Source organism: Dinoponera quadriceps, unplaced genomic scaffold, assembly GCF_001313825.1.
Source record: "Dinoponera quadriceps isolate SergipeBrazil2010 unplaced genomic scaffold, ASM131382v1 scaffold1169, whole genome shotgun sequence".
Lineage (NCBI taxonomy): Eukaryota > Metazoa > Arthropoda > Insecta > Hymenoptera > Formicidae > Dinoponera > Dinoponera quadriceps.
In genome coordinates, this window is record NW_014555522.1 from 147,726 (window position 1) to 160,807 (window position 13,082).

The following is a 13,082-nucleotide window of genomic DNA, read 5'->3' on the forward strand; positions in this document are numbered from 1 at the left end:
AAGATAGAGGTGTAAGACAATGGCCACAGACACATTTTCAAGAGGTCGATTGTGTATCTCAAAACTTAATAAGAAATGCAAGAGTGAGTTCTCGTTTGTGATTGTAACTTTCACTATGATAAAAATGCGATATATCTCGCGTGAGGTTGTTCGACAAGTAATTTCGTGTCGAACGGCATCAAACGGGTTGAAGAGATATTCTCACTTTACGTACAGCCATTTGTGCGTATTTATTCGCGTGAGATGAAAATACGAGAGGTGAGAGAAATCGGCGAAGGTACACAATCGACTCCCGAGGAAGCCATACAGCTCGCGCTTTACAGTGGGAAGCAAAAAAACGGTTTGGCCGCAGCCAAATTCAGAGTGCAGCCGATGGTCCAATGAGAATACTTATTTTTGGCCAATTCGTTCTTCTCATTGGACCATCGGCTACGCTTTGAACTAGCTATGTCCAAACTGTTTTGTTCCCCACTAAACAGTAGACTCCATTAATGCTGTCCAATTCCCTAGGCGCATAGTGATGTCGAAAATTTTCAATCAGGAGCATTATTTATGCATCACGACTGCGGATAATTTGATGAATCGACAACGATTCTCCGAAGCAGCAATCATGACGCGCAAACATTCAAAAATAACGCGCCCAATTGGAAATTTTCGATGTTTACTATGCCTAGGGAATGGGACAGCATTAATGGAGTCTGCTGCAGGTGACAGCAGACAGCGAGCGCGGCGGCCTTGCCCCCACCTTAGCGGCCTTGTCCCGCGGCACCACAGTCGCTTTGGCCATGCGATCGCCCACCACGTCGGTCATTCATCTCGGTCGAAAAGACAAACACAGCACGAAAACGTATAGTTAAACATAGTATGTTCTTTGTGATTAAATTGACTGCACTAGCTCAGGAAATTGACATACACATTGAAGCGTATGAGGTGTACGTGCAAGATTCTCGCGCTTCAGTGTAAATTTCTCGACTAATGCAGCCAGTTCGGCTGTAAAGAGCAGACCGATAGTGCGGCGCGAGAGCAAGTGCCTCGTTCGCTCTGACGCTAATATCGCGTCGAAACCCGATAACGTTGCCGCGACTTTAAATAGTAAACTCGCTAATGAGTTGACGTAGTTAACGACGTGAGTTGACGAGTTGACGACATGAAATAAAAAGTAATCTCTTTGACAAACGCTCCCGCACACGTCCACGCCGCTCTTTTGTTGATTTGGTAAGATCGAGCATCGCGAACGATTAAAGCACGGCAAACGCCCAGCTTTTTTCATTCGTGACAGAATCGTTTAGATTATCATTCCTCTTCTCGTTTTCGTTTATTATGATAACGGCGAGATTAATATTGCTATTGCGAATCGAGGTAAAGGAATGATCTATAATATATTGTTGATATACATAAACTCTATAGTTTTAAAAGTTTCTGGGAAAAAAATCTGCTTTTCCCCAAATTTTTCGCGGATGTTTTTTTTTTTTTTTTTTTTAGTTTCTTACCTTTTTTACGGGAAAAAGCAAATGTATCAGGTTTTAATCGAACATACGTGAATTTTTCTAAATGAATTTTTGCTCCCTCGGGACAGAAACCCCGAAGAAATCGGGGGAAAAAATTGGGGAAAAACGGTGTTTTCCCGAAACTTGAAAAAACTTTAATAAATCCATCATCGTTACACGTCATCGTTACGAGTTACACAACGGTCATATGCGTTGCACAAACATCGTTATACGGGGTGTCTGAATTTAACACGCGTCGTGTCAGACACGGCGTGTGGAAATTTTTATTAATGTACCTTGCACGCACGTACGCGCGCACCTATACAGCCGCAAATCCCGTAGACGACGAGCTTCCTCGGAGTGACAACGGGAGATCGGGTCGGGACGAAGAAGACGGGGCCGGAGAAAGAAGGACGCGCGGTACCTATGGGACACATTTCCCGGCCAGGTAATCTTCGTTCCTGAGGCGAGATATTACATTTGAATAAATGCCGCTGCCGATAACCGGCGTCGATCGCAAATACGATCGCGAAATACCTGGACGGGCCTGCCGCGGCACGGCGCGCGCTATCCCGTGGGAAATATTTGCTAATATCGATCATATCGTCATTAATGGCTTGTCGCGGTGCTTCCCTCGTCTACCAACTCGCGACATTACCCCTTGCGCTCCCCGAGTTCCCCTCTGCCCGTTCTCTCCCGCTGCCTCGCCGACTCGCGCCTAATGCCTACCTCTCCTCTTTGTTCGCCGCGAGTTCGCGATAGTTCGCATTAATCGAATTATCCCGCGTAGACGGCTGCCGCTCCTTCTCGTCTTTATTCGGGGGGGTCGCACCCGCAGACGCGGATTCCGCGCCGCGGGTCGATTTTCTCGCTGTGCGTGTCACTCGAACGTTCTATCCGTTGCACCGATGAAACGCCGTTTCCGACGACGAGGGGAATTCTTAAAAGAACTCTCGGGAACTCGCGGGGAAGGGAGAAGTTCGACTCTCGAGACATTTTCGAACGCAGATCTCGGCTCGCAAGGCGCACTCTTTAGTCGCACGCTCGATCGATGCGAAATTCGTACGAATAATATTTCATCATTTTCCGCGCGATCCCGCACCGGAGTGACGCCCGCGACGCGAAGTAATTATCCCGATCGGGTGGGGTGGAATGTTGCGGGGCGAAAAGTCAGATCGCACACACCGGTTGTGACGGAACTGCGTGCACACACGCCCGGAGGGAGAACGGAGGGTTCGCGTCAGCCGGTGACCAGTAAGGTGCAACGAAATCGTCTGTAATAATAATAATGTGTGTCGTTCGGCGTGAGCGCGAGGGTAAGAGAGATGGTGACGTAGGTGGGGGTGGGGGTGGAAGAGGAGGATGACGCGGTGATGGTGTGGAGAGGGAAGGGGGCAGGGGGAGGAGGAGGAAGGTAAATCGGAATTTACCCCAAGCGGACGCGCGCGGCCGCGACCGTATCTCGTCGGACTCACCCCCTGTGGCCACTCGACGCGTCCGCCGGTGTTTACCGCAATTATTAAATGTAAACTCATATTTCGTAATTGCCAAATATTGGCGGTCCGATCGTTTGGCCGCGGCCCGATGTGCCTCGCGCGCGCGGGGCTGGTTGCAGGAGAGAGGCAGGGGGAGGAAGAGGGGGCACTCGCGGATGCGTGAGGGGCACTGTTGCTCGCACCGTTTCATCCCTTCTCGAATAACAATCCTTCCCCCCTTCGCCGCGACCCTCGAAATGAATTAAGCCTCGGCGAATCGATAAATGAACGTTTCGAGCGCGCACGGAGGGGGCGAGGGGAGGCAGCGGGGGAACGGGGGAGCGCGACACGTTCCGAAAAATCTACATCAGACGTAAACGGATTGTTTGATCCATCCGATACATGACGCCACCCCCCTCCCCCTCCCGATAAATCGCTGCCGCGCGTTACCGCGCGCGTTATCGTATGCCGCGTTGCGTCCGCCGGAATTAGAATACACCGCCGGGTGATATATTATAGCGATTTCGCGCGACGGCGTTCGGCTCGTGATGGAGCGATTAGAAGGAGCCAAGCGCGCGATGTCCCAAAAATTGCCCTGCGAAATCCTAAAAGAGATGTATTATAGCCGTCTCTCTTCTGCGACGCCCAATAGCAATTCTCTATTCGGCACGAATCGTTGCTTGTTTCAGCGAGCGGTTGTCATCGCGAAGGGATTTTATATTCTTACGGTATGAACGCCAAGGAGAAAGGGGAGAGCTGGCGATAATAGGTACTATAAAGTTATATATAGGGTGTCCGATAATTTTCTTGAGATCCGTGGTGTGCAGGTAGAACAGGTGGAATTGAACAGAAAAGTCATGTACCATTTTGCAAAAGTCGTAATATTTAATGAGGAATTAACTAATCCGAGCTAATGTGCGGAACTGAAAGCGGTAGACCAAACTCTGTATAAAGAAAAGTGGCTTACTTCAGAAGATCTGGCAATGATGGGTATCAACTGATAGCGAGAGAGAGACGTGTTTCCTTTTGGTGTGTTTCTTCTGCCACCCTGTGTCATATACCGCTCGCTGTGTTATTTGGCTTCTATCAGTCGATTCTCGTCGTTGTTAGGAGATCTTCAGAAGTAAGCCATTTTTTTTTTATACAGAGTCCGTCGTACCGCTTCCCACGCACTCATTAGCTCGTACAGACTAATTAATTCCTCATTAACTATTGTAAATTTTACAAAATGGCGCATAACTTTTCTGTTTACCCGTTTTATTTGTACACCCGGGATAGATCCCGAGAAAATTATCAGGCACCCTGTATGTGTATTTATGTAGAGAATGTTATATTAATTAATTAATAACGTAACTGTATTCTATAAGGTGTGTCATGCCGACTGGGAGTTACGTAACCTCCAATACATATGTATTTACAAAACCGCCGAGTGATCGTAGTAGCAAATTTCGTCGTAAATTTCGACATATATATTTATTATTGTTGTTATTGTTATATTAAAAGGATGAATTCTTGCGAAAAAGAAACCTCGTTTCGGGAGAATAAAATTGTGAAACGATTTTCTCCCTTCTCGCCTCGACATTGTCGAACGTGACGCCAAAATTGTATATTTACATGACGGTGCGACATTATATGGAACAAATTTCGGGATCGATGGCGCATTATAGCGCGCGTCTAATAAATTAGTAGCGCCTGATAAATTAAACGCAAGACTTATTCCCACTTTATTCTCACTGAATGCGGTGACGGTGACGATATCGCGCGATCAATTTCACGCGTCGCACGCTCGAGATCGCGCAGACCTGACGAGAGTTTGCTTTGATAAAAAAAAAAAAAAAAAAGCGCGAGAGCTTTCGCGTGACTTTCGANGACTTTCGATAGCCGGCGAAGGGAATGCGCGCGTACGGTCCGGCGATACCGTGGAGGGTTGTCAACGTAGAGCGGCGCCAGCTTGTGTAACTATCGGTAATTAATCAGAATCATCCCCGCATATCGTGTCCGCCGGGCGAGTGGCGAAGGCGAAGGCTGGGTGCTTTCTCTCTCTCTCTCTCGCGCGCGCGCGCGCTCACGTGTATGTGTGCGTGCGTGGGTGCGTACGTGTGGCGGTGTCGGCCACGAGAGGGTAGTTAACCGGTGACGTCACGCCCATGGCGACATCTGGCCCGGCACTAACCGCGCCGCGCTGTCCGTCCGGCGGCGGACGCTGGACACCGAACACTGTCCCGGCACTAACTCCGGATCCGGATCAAAATTACCCTGCGCGTCCGCGGTGAGGCCGCACGCCGGCTGGCTCCAATTAATTTCGCATTCGGCACGTTCTGTGATTCTGCCGTCGTTTCGGCGTTCCTACCGGTCGCGGACTGGTCGCGCGGCCGCGCTGGGGATGAGGGTCGTTCCACCGGGATGGCGCGAGGAGCTTTGCGTGAGAAACTTTATCCGACGGCCTTACCGTCTTTCGAAATGATTCCTCGACTGACTCGAACGCGGCTAATTTGCCCCTCGGCATCGACTCGCGCACTTTCGCGACGTGAGTGAAGCGGATGGCTCGCTGGAATGGAGGGTATCTTTCATTCCTGTACTCGAGCCTCGAATTCATTCTCGAAGGTGCAGCCAAATGTCCACAGGCAGTGTCCCCCATTTTCTTCCCACTCGATTTTACATCCAATTCTGATATCAGATTGAAGTATTCACCAAACTGATTACAAATATGTATGCCTCAAGGTGTAACGATTTGCCATTCCAGAGAATGGATTGCGGACCGCATTCACGGAAAAGATATTCTCAATTCTGATCCCAAGCTTTTTCTGGATGGAGGATTTCGCTCCATGCTTTCTCGATGAGAAGCTCTGGCCTGCCAGTAAAATAGGCCTTCTTCTGTCTCTGCGTCAAAGGAAACGAATCAAATTCCAAATGAAAAGTGAAACCCGTAGCACCATCCGTCGGGGTTGAAACTTTTGGAGCCCATTTTCTCTGGAACGGTAAATGGCTGCACCTTAAGACCTTACATTTATAATCAGATCAGCGAGTGCTTTAATCTGATATCAAAATTGGGTATAAAATCGAGCGTGTTAACAAAATGGGGAGCATCTTGGCGGGACTGTTCAGAGAATCTCTCGTTTAGCCGAATTTTGGGAGGACTTTTGTACTTTTCAATCGATACCCCCGACGAACCTAAGATGAACGATCGCGCAGCTCTTTCAACGGAAATGTCTGATCGAAGATATTAATTTAGAGCCGTGCGCGCTCAAGAGCGCGATCGGAGTTCAACGCTGACGAGCGGCCCTTTGAACGGCTAACTGCACGACAAATTCGGGAACGTCCCTCTATTCTCGTGACTATCAATTGTGGCTAATCCTTCCCCGAGAGCCACCGAGAAACTCTTGTCCAGCCCGCATGTGCTCTCTCGCGCACGATCGCGAGCCTGCAATGTAAAATCACATCCGACGTTCATCCGCGTGAGAGTCAAACGCGTCATCGTCATTTACGGACCGTCATTCGCCGGGAATTCGCGCCCGATGCGCGCCAGCAATATCCTCGGGAAGCCCGCTTTTCGGTGGGACAATTAAAATTCGGCCGACTTGGTGGTTCGGTCATGTATATTAGATACCCAATTCTGGCGGTAATCCAGCTATAAATATCTCTGAATTATATTTTCTACCTCGGGCTCGGGGGCATCGCGCGACCGCGCCACAGACGATTTGTTCTAAAAGAGCGGCCAGCGAGAGAGAGAGAGAGAGAGAGAGAGAGAGAGAGCCGGAGGGCGGAGGATGAAAACGGCGCCACGGTGTCTGTTTACCCGTCAATCGCGCGATTAAATTGGATCGCCGGTATTATCTTTTAATCCCGACGCGCCGGTAGAATGGTAGCGGCTTCCGAAAAATCGGTAGAAAATTTCGGCTCCCGGATATCCGGTTATAGTCGCTACTGCGGAGAGGAACTGAAACAATTGCGGGACGACGGTACGTTATCCGACGCGCGATATATATCTCTCCCTTACATTTGTTATCGGCCACTTTTCTTCGTTCCGCTCCGCACGTTGCGCCAAGAAAAATCGCAAATAAAAGATGATCCACCGAGATATCGCGACGCTCGGCGCGATTTCAGTTCAAATGTACACGCAGAGAATTTCTCTCGAAGATATAAAGATGATATTAATCGAAAAAATACCGTAGTAGCTTCGCCCGGCTATGTAGTGAAAAATTTTGTGTTAACAACCGTTTCTATTGAAATTATCGTGTTACTTTGATACGGGGAATATGTTAAAACATAAATATAATATTAATTTAATATATTCTTAACTCATTAAAGTAATAAAAAATGTCAATAGGCCGTTTTTAATGCAAATCTTTTTACTTTGTAAAATATATTTGTAACGTCGAAACAATTTCAAGGCAGTATAGGAAATTTTGGAAAGCAATGCGAACCACATAATTACAATTGTACATTGTTACACAAACGTAATGGTCACAAACATCACGAACATTCCGTTTTTCTGTTCCGTCTCGGCGGCCTTTCCTTTTCTTCTCATAGGCCCGTATTAATAATCGGATTTTATATTTAAGATCGTCTCAAGTTTATCTTCAGATGTTTTTCATAATGAAATAAGCCATACAGCATTTGAAAATAAACACAAGCCGGTCTTTGATATAAGATCTGACTATTAATACGAATTGTAGACGCGCGTGCATAATACTATACATTACACAATAGTTGCTACCCTAGATTAAATTTTTCCGAATAATGATATTAGAAATAACCAGCCTATAATCCAACCGGCATCGTAGAAGAAACATATATCAATATTGGATATTTTTACTTTTCTGACATTTCCTTGTGGATATGGTATATTTATATACGACTTATATACAATAAAGTTAAAAATATATTTAATTGAATTATTCATATATTGTTACCATATATAAATTTTCAATACAATTATGCCTTAGTTGCGCAATACAAGTCTGGTAAATTATTCTAGTTGAGATAGTACTTTTCGCAATATTTACAATAAAAACTTCTACAAGATCCGGAGGGATATATATTTAAGAAGTATTAATTAATATGAATATTAATTGCAGGTTAAGAAAGTCGGTTTAACGTGAAAAAAAAGATCACTACAATACTACTCATACACCGAATGTCTGCAAAAATAGTCTGGCACGTATGTTACACTGTCAGACAATTCTATCCTCCCGCTAAGATTTAAAATTTCGCGGCCGACGTCCAGCAACGATTCAAAATCAGCCTATCGTTCTTTCTAGTAAATTATGCTATTAATACGCTGTATTATTCAATAAAAAATTCTACAAACGTTATATACTGACGTCCATTTCTAGAAAAACGATTTCGAGAAAAAAAATGTCAGTCGAGTAAAAGTATAAAAATCTTTGGCACTCGAGTATACGTTTTTCGGGACAACATTTAAATTCATATTCGGCTATAACGGACGCGCGCATCGATATTTTATCCTGTAGGACGCGGCGTACGTGGATGATCTCATTCAGAGCGGATGTTTCGTCTTACGAGACGTCGCGCGAAATCGAGTTGTGTCTCTTGACAAACGTTTCCTGCCGCAACATTCGGTAGTTTATCTTCCATCGTTATCACGCAACGGGGGTCGGCCCGCCCGCATCTCTCTCTCTCTCTCTCCCTCGCTCCCGCGAGCGGACGGTAACGGCTAATCCAATCCTATTTACATCGCGGAACTGTCGCGGCTGCATTGACGTGCGCGGAAATAAATCCCGACACTACTAACACGAACGTGCTCGCTCGCTCGCTCGCTCGCTCGCGCGCCCACCGCGTCGAGGGCGCGTGTAAATCCCGGGCTTTCTCTCGGAACAAATCGAATGTCGGTCGATGTAAATGAATTCCGCTCTAATTGCAATTATGCGACACGAATGCGCATAAACGTTCGCGTTATGCGATAAATGACACGTCACTCAGGCCGGGCGCGGAGCGGAGGGCATGTATAGTCGCGTGTAGTTCGCTCGCTCGCTCGCTCGCTCGCTCTCGCGTCATTGCGAATTTATGAAATGGCGATCGTTATATCCGTATCGGGCCCTCTCGAAACCGTTCGCGTCATAATTGCAATTAATCAATAATTGACGTCGTATAATTGGGTGGCCGCCGAGACGGCGTTAAACATTCACACCGGTCGTCTAGTCGAAGGCGCACGAGCGACCGGCCTTTCAATTTTGCACCAGACTTCGGCTCGATCACCGACGATACGATAACGAATACAATTGTGACATTATCACGCCGATGTATGATCACACAGTAGTAAGCACAATACTTTCGTGGTTTTTTCCGCGATCGACCGTCGGAGCGATAGATCCGGGACTTCTCCCGACGTGATCCAGATCAGTCCCGGCGCGAAAACTCGCGGGCGGAGTGTCTTCGTGCGACAACGGAAAATTCGAGCGCCATAATCGATAATACATCGCGAGGCGGGTATCGCAAATACCAGCCTGCCCGAGAGAGTGAATTGGTAAAACGACGAGCACGCCAATCAGTCGAGGCATACCCATGGTGTAAATACGCGATGGGGGATCAGCCTTGTCTCTCGAATCAAACTCCAGCACCGGCGGACCGACTCGCCGCGGCTGTTTAGCCGGTCCGATTTATTTATCGGCCAGCTGTGATTAGACTTTCGCTTTATCGCGGATTCGCACGGCCTCAAATATCCACGAGCCGGGCGCGTTTGTTAACGATCGCCCGAACATCGAACGCCGGGCGTCGATCTCGAACACGTCGACGAGAATTCGCCGTCCCGATAAATCGCACGTTCGCGCACCTTCCGCTCCCCTCGCCCCTTCCCCCCTCTCCGCCTTCATCAACCGTTCTTTCGGGCCTCTTCTCCTTTTTTTTTTGTTGATACGCTTCGAGTACCTTCCACCTGTTGCTAAAAAAGAAAACTGTTTTGTACCGCAGGTCAATATTTGCATTCCTGTTAGGCTGCCATAGTTACCTCTCGATATTATATAGGGAGACTCGGTATCGCATAGGTGGAGGATCTCCCGTATTTTGTACGGAACGATACCTACGTCGTCGAAGAAGTAAAGGTGCGTATAGACGAAGAAAACGTTTCCGAATAAAAATTCCGAATAAATATCCGTTTAAATTATTATTCAAATCGCAATCCGCTCGACATCTTTTTGTTCTTTATTTTTCTATGTAGAACTTTTAAAACGGCACTGTTTCGTCCAAACTAACGGTCGAGGGGAGTAGCATTTTCGGGAAATCGGACTTTAAGATTACCTTTAAATTTTCGGAACAGCGTTAAGAAAAGAAAAAGAAAACTGAAAATGTTCTCGCAATTTTCTTAACGTCGCTGTACAAAAAGGCCTTTACATCCCAATATCTCTAATGGACGTCCGAGACTCGAATAATTAATTGTGCCAAATAACTTCCGTTACTTACACGTAACGATCTTCGCCGTTCGACGCCCATTTGCCTTGTCTCGGCCGTAAAATTCAATTTGCCCGGAGACCGGTCAGAGCGCATTGGGCGTACCGCGAGGTGTCTGACCCGACACCGGCGTTACTACTTGAGGTTTAATTCCTCACGCGTTCGCGGTGAAGGCGAACCGCGCGATTCCCTCCACCGCGGGGATGAACATCCGAGTGCCGCCATTCCATTTACCTCGAAAGAGCACGCCCGTTCGCGCGGAAGAAACCAGTTCGCAAGTTCGTGCGACTCGGACGGGAGAGCAGTTCTCGCGCTCGTTACGAGATTAAGGAAAAAGCTCCGAGCTTTGCGGGGGTGGAGGGTGGCACCCGGGGCACCCGGTGCCCACCCACGGAGACGTGCCCTCTTTCGGAATGTCCTATCGCCGACCCGAGCTTATTCCGCCCTCAAGCTCGGGACACACCCGCAATCATGCGCAGTTTCCACCCATCGGCCAATGAAAGCGCCGAGAGCTTGCAAGCTCTCGTCGCACCAGCTCCAGCTTTCGCGGCCGAGCCACTCCGACCAAACACCACGTGGCACGCGTCCGAGTTGCACGTGCATTCGCGGAGCTGCGAGAGCCCGGTGCGCGCGAGAACGGGCGCTTGCCGAGGAAGAGCTTGCGAGAGATCGAAACAGCGTTATCTAGCTGCCAAGGACAACCGAGAGGGCGATTTTTCTTCTCCGTCGGGGGAGGAGGAATAGCATCTCGTTTCCTCTTCCTCCGCGCGCTCAGCTCGAACAGCTTCTTTCGGTGTAGCGCGTTCGTCCTTCCCAATCTTCCCCCTCCACCGTCATCGCCCTCTCTCTCTCTCTCTCTCTCTGTGTTATTCTCCTTTCGTGAGACTTGCGTATCTCCCTTCACTCCCCCTACCAACCCCTTCTCGAACTCGTCGACGCGTTTTATGCAAACGATCGGTTACGTCTTTGTCGTATTGTACTACTGTGACGTGCCAGACATAACCGTGCTTCGAGAAGCCTGTCGAGATCGACGTCTCCCCTGTCTTCGTTGAAGCTCACAAACGGCCATCAGCAGAGACGAAGATTCCGACGAGTCACGGATAAGGTTAGAGAATTTTTTTCTTACCTCTAGAATCAGTCGAGGAGAAAGACTCTCATATTCGTCGTTCAATTACCTCGTATCGTTATTCGTGCCTCGTAATTCACACGTGTCTACATTTGTCCGGAGATCATTTTTCTGCGGTAATAGTAAGTAACGGTCGACGTTCGCACCTATATCATTTGAAAATAAAATACGAGCGAACGCACAAAGAGGAGGCAAAATAAATTTCCCTGTGAAAAATGCAATGCATTTGGCAGAGGAAATTTTTCGCGCGTGAAAAAAAGCTGGAGATGTAACATGACGTTAGATTAATTCTTCGGTGGTTAGCCTGAGTATATTATTCATAAGCGTACTCACTTGTATGCAAATCTTTGTTGATTATTACGGAGAAGTGTCAATTGGTATACTAATTTTTTTCAACGTTATTATCTTCACGAAATTATACGAAGTTTACTGTGTATCGATTAATGTATCACGCAATGAAAAAAAATTATTGACAAGCAAATAGTGTTTAGAAAACAGTTCGGATTCGAGGGAGGAGTTGATTACATTGCATGTAATTAATTGCTGCATTATTTACATAGGATGTGAAAACAGATCAATCCTCGAATGATCGAAAAATATAATTTTCAACAACAATCAGTCATGTTTACAACATATCTGTTTGCGCGATAATATATAAATAATTTCAGATTATATTATACAATAACGCGCAAGGAACTTTGATAAATGATAGCACTCGGCGGCGGTTGGAAGCGAGCCGATATTCAACAGTTGGTCCTTCTTTTATCTTTGAAACTTAACCCTCGATTCCGCCGCCCTTCGAATAGGCACCCTCTGTTCGTACACCCTCTCAGAACGGCGTTTCTTGGACAAGTAACGAAGTTGCTTGGAAAAAGGAATTTTTTGCGTAAAATTTGGCGGAAATACGACCCTGAGGTAACGAGGAAGAGACGAAGTATCCGGAGAATACCGATCCTTAATTATTCTTAGTCACTTGAAGCTCAAATGTTATCGATTCTAAAGTAAAAGTCGACTCTAAAACGAAAAGAAAGATTTCGGGATCCGTTTGATACATTCCGAGGGGTTGAAATACTTCGCATATTACATTCCATACAGAAAAGAAGGAAGGAAGATTACACGCTCCTTCACGTCGACTCACGTGTCGTCTTATCAATCGATAAACCTCTGGAAGTTCGATTACCTGGAGGCGAACGCGCTCAAAACTCAACGAAAGAGGCGATTTACGGTGCAGGAAAACGAACCGATCCACCCCCTTCGTCCCTTCACCGATCGCGGGCATTCTTCGCTCGCGCGGCCGGAAGAATTCGCGGACTCGGCGCAATATACGTGCGGCCATAGGTGTAACATATTTATGTTGTGAACCGGCCGAGTGCGAGCAATAAATAGCGGCGGGCGTGTGTGGGTGTGCGGGCGAGGGGGGTGAAAACGCGTGTGGGGGCAGTTCGTTGAGGCGCGCGCGGGGCCAGAGCGATTACGTTTCCCAAACCCCTCGGTATTCTCTCGTGCGACCGAGTCACCGGCACCACCATCCACCGCCGTATCGCTCCCTTCACCCGCGCGCAACTCCCGTCCCCCCCCCCCCCCCCC

General features: G+C 47.6%; 1 protein-coding gene across 2 annotated transcripts in view; it reads left to right on the forward strand.

The window, feature by feature from the left end:
• Nucleotides 1-10,955: 10,955 nt before the first annotated feature.
• Nucleotides 10,956-13,082, forward strand: part of LOC106744590 (LIM domain only protein 3-like) — a 92,536-nt gene continuing 90,409 nt past the window's right edge. For both annotated transcript variants that reach the window (XR_001374463.1, XM_014619505.1), the window contains exon 1: nt 10,956-11,474. The gene's annotated coding sequence lies outside the window, so the exon portion shown is untranslated. The remainder of the gene's footprint in view (nt 11,475-13,082) is intronic.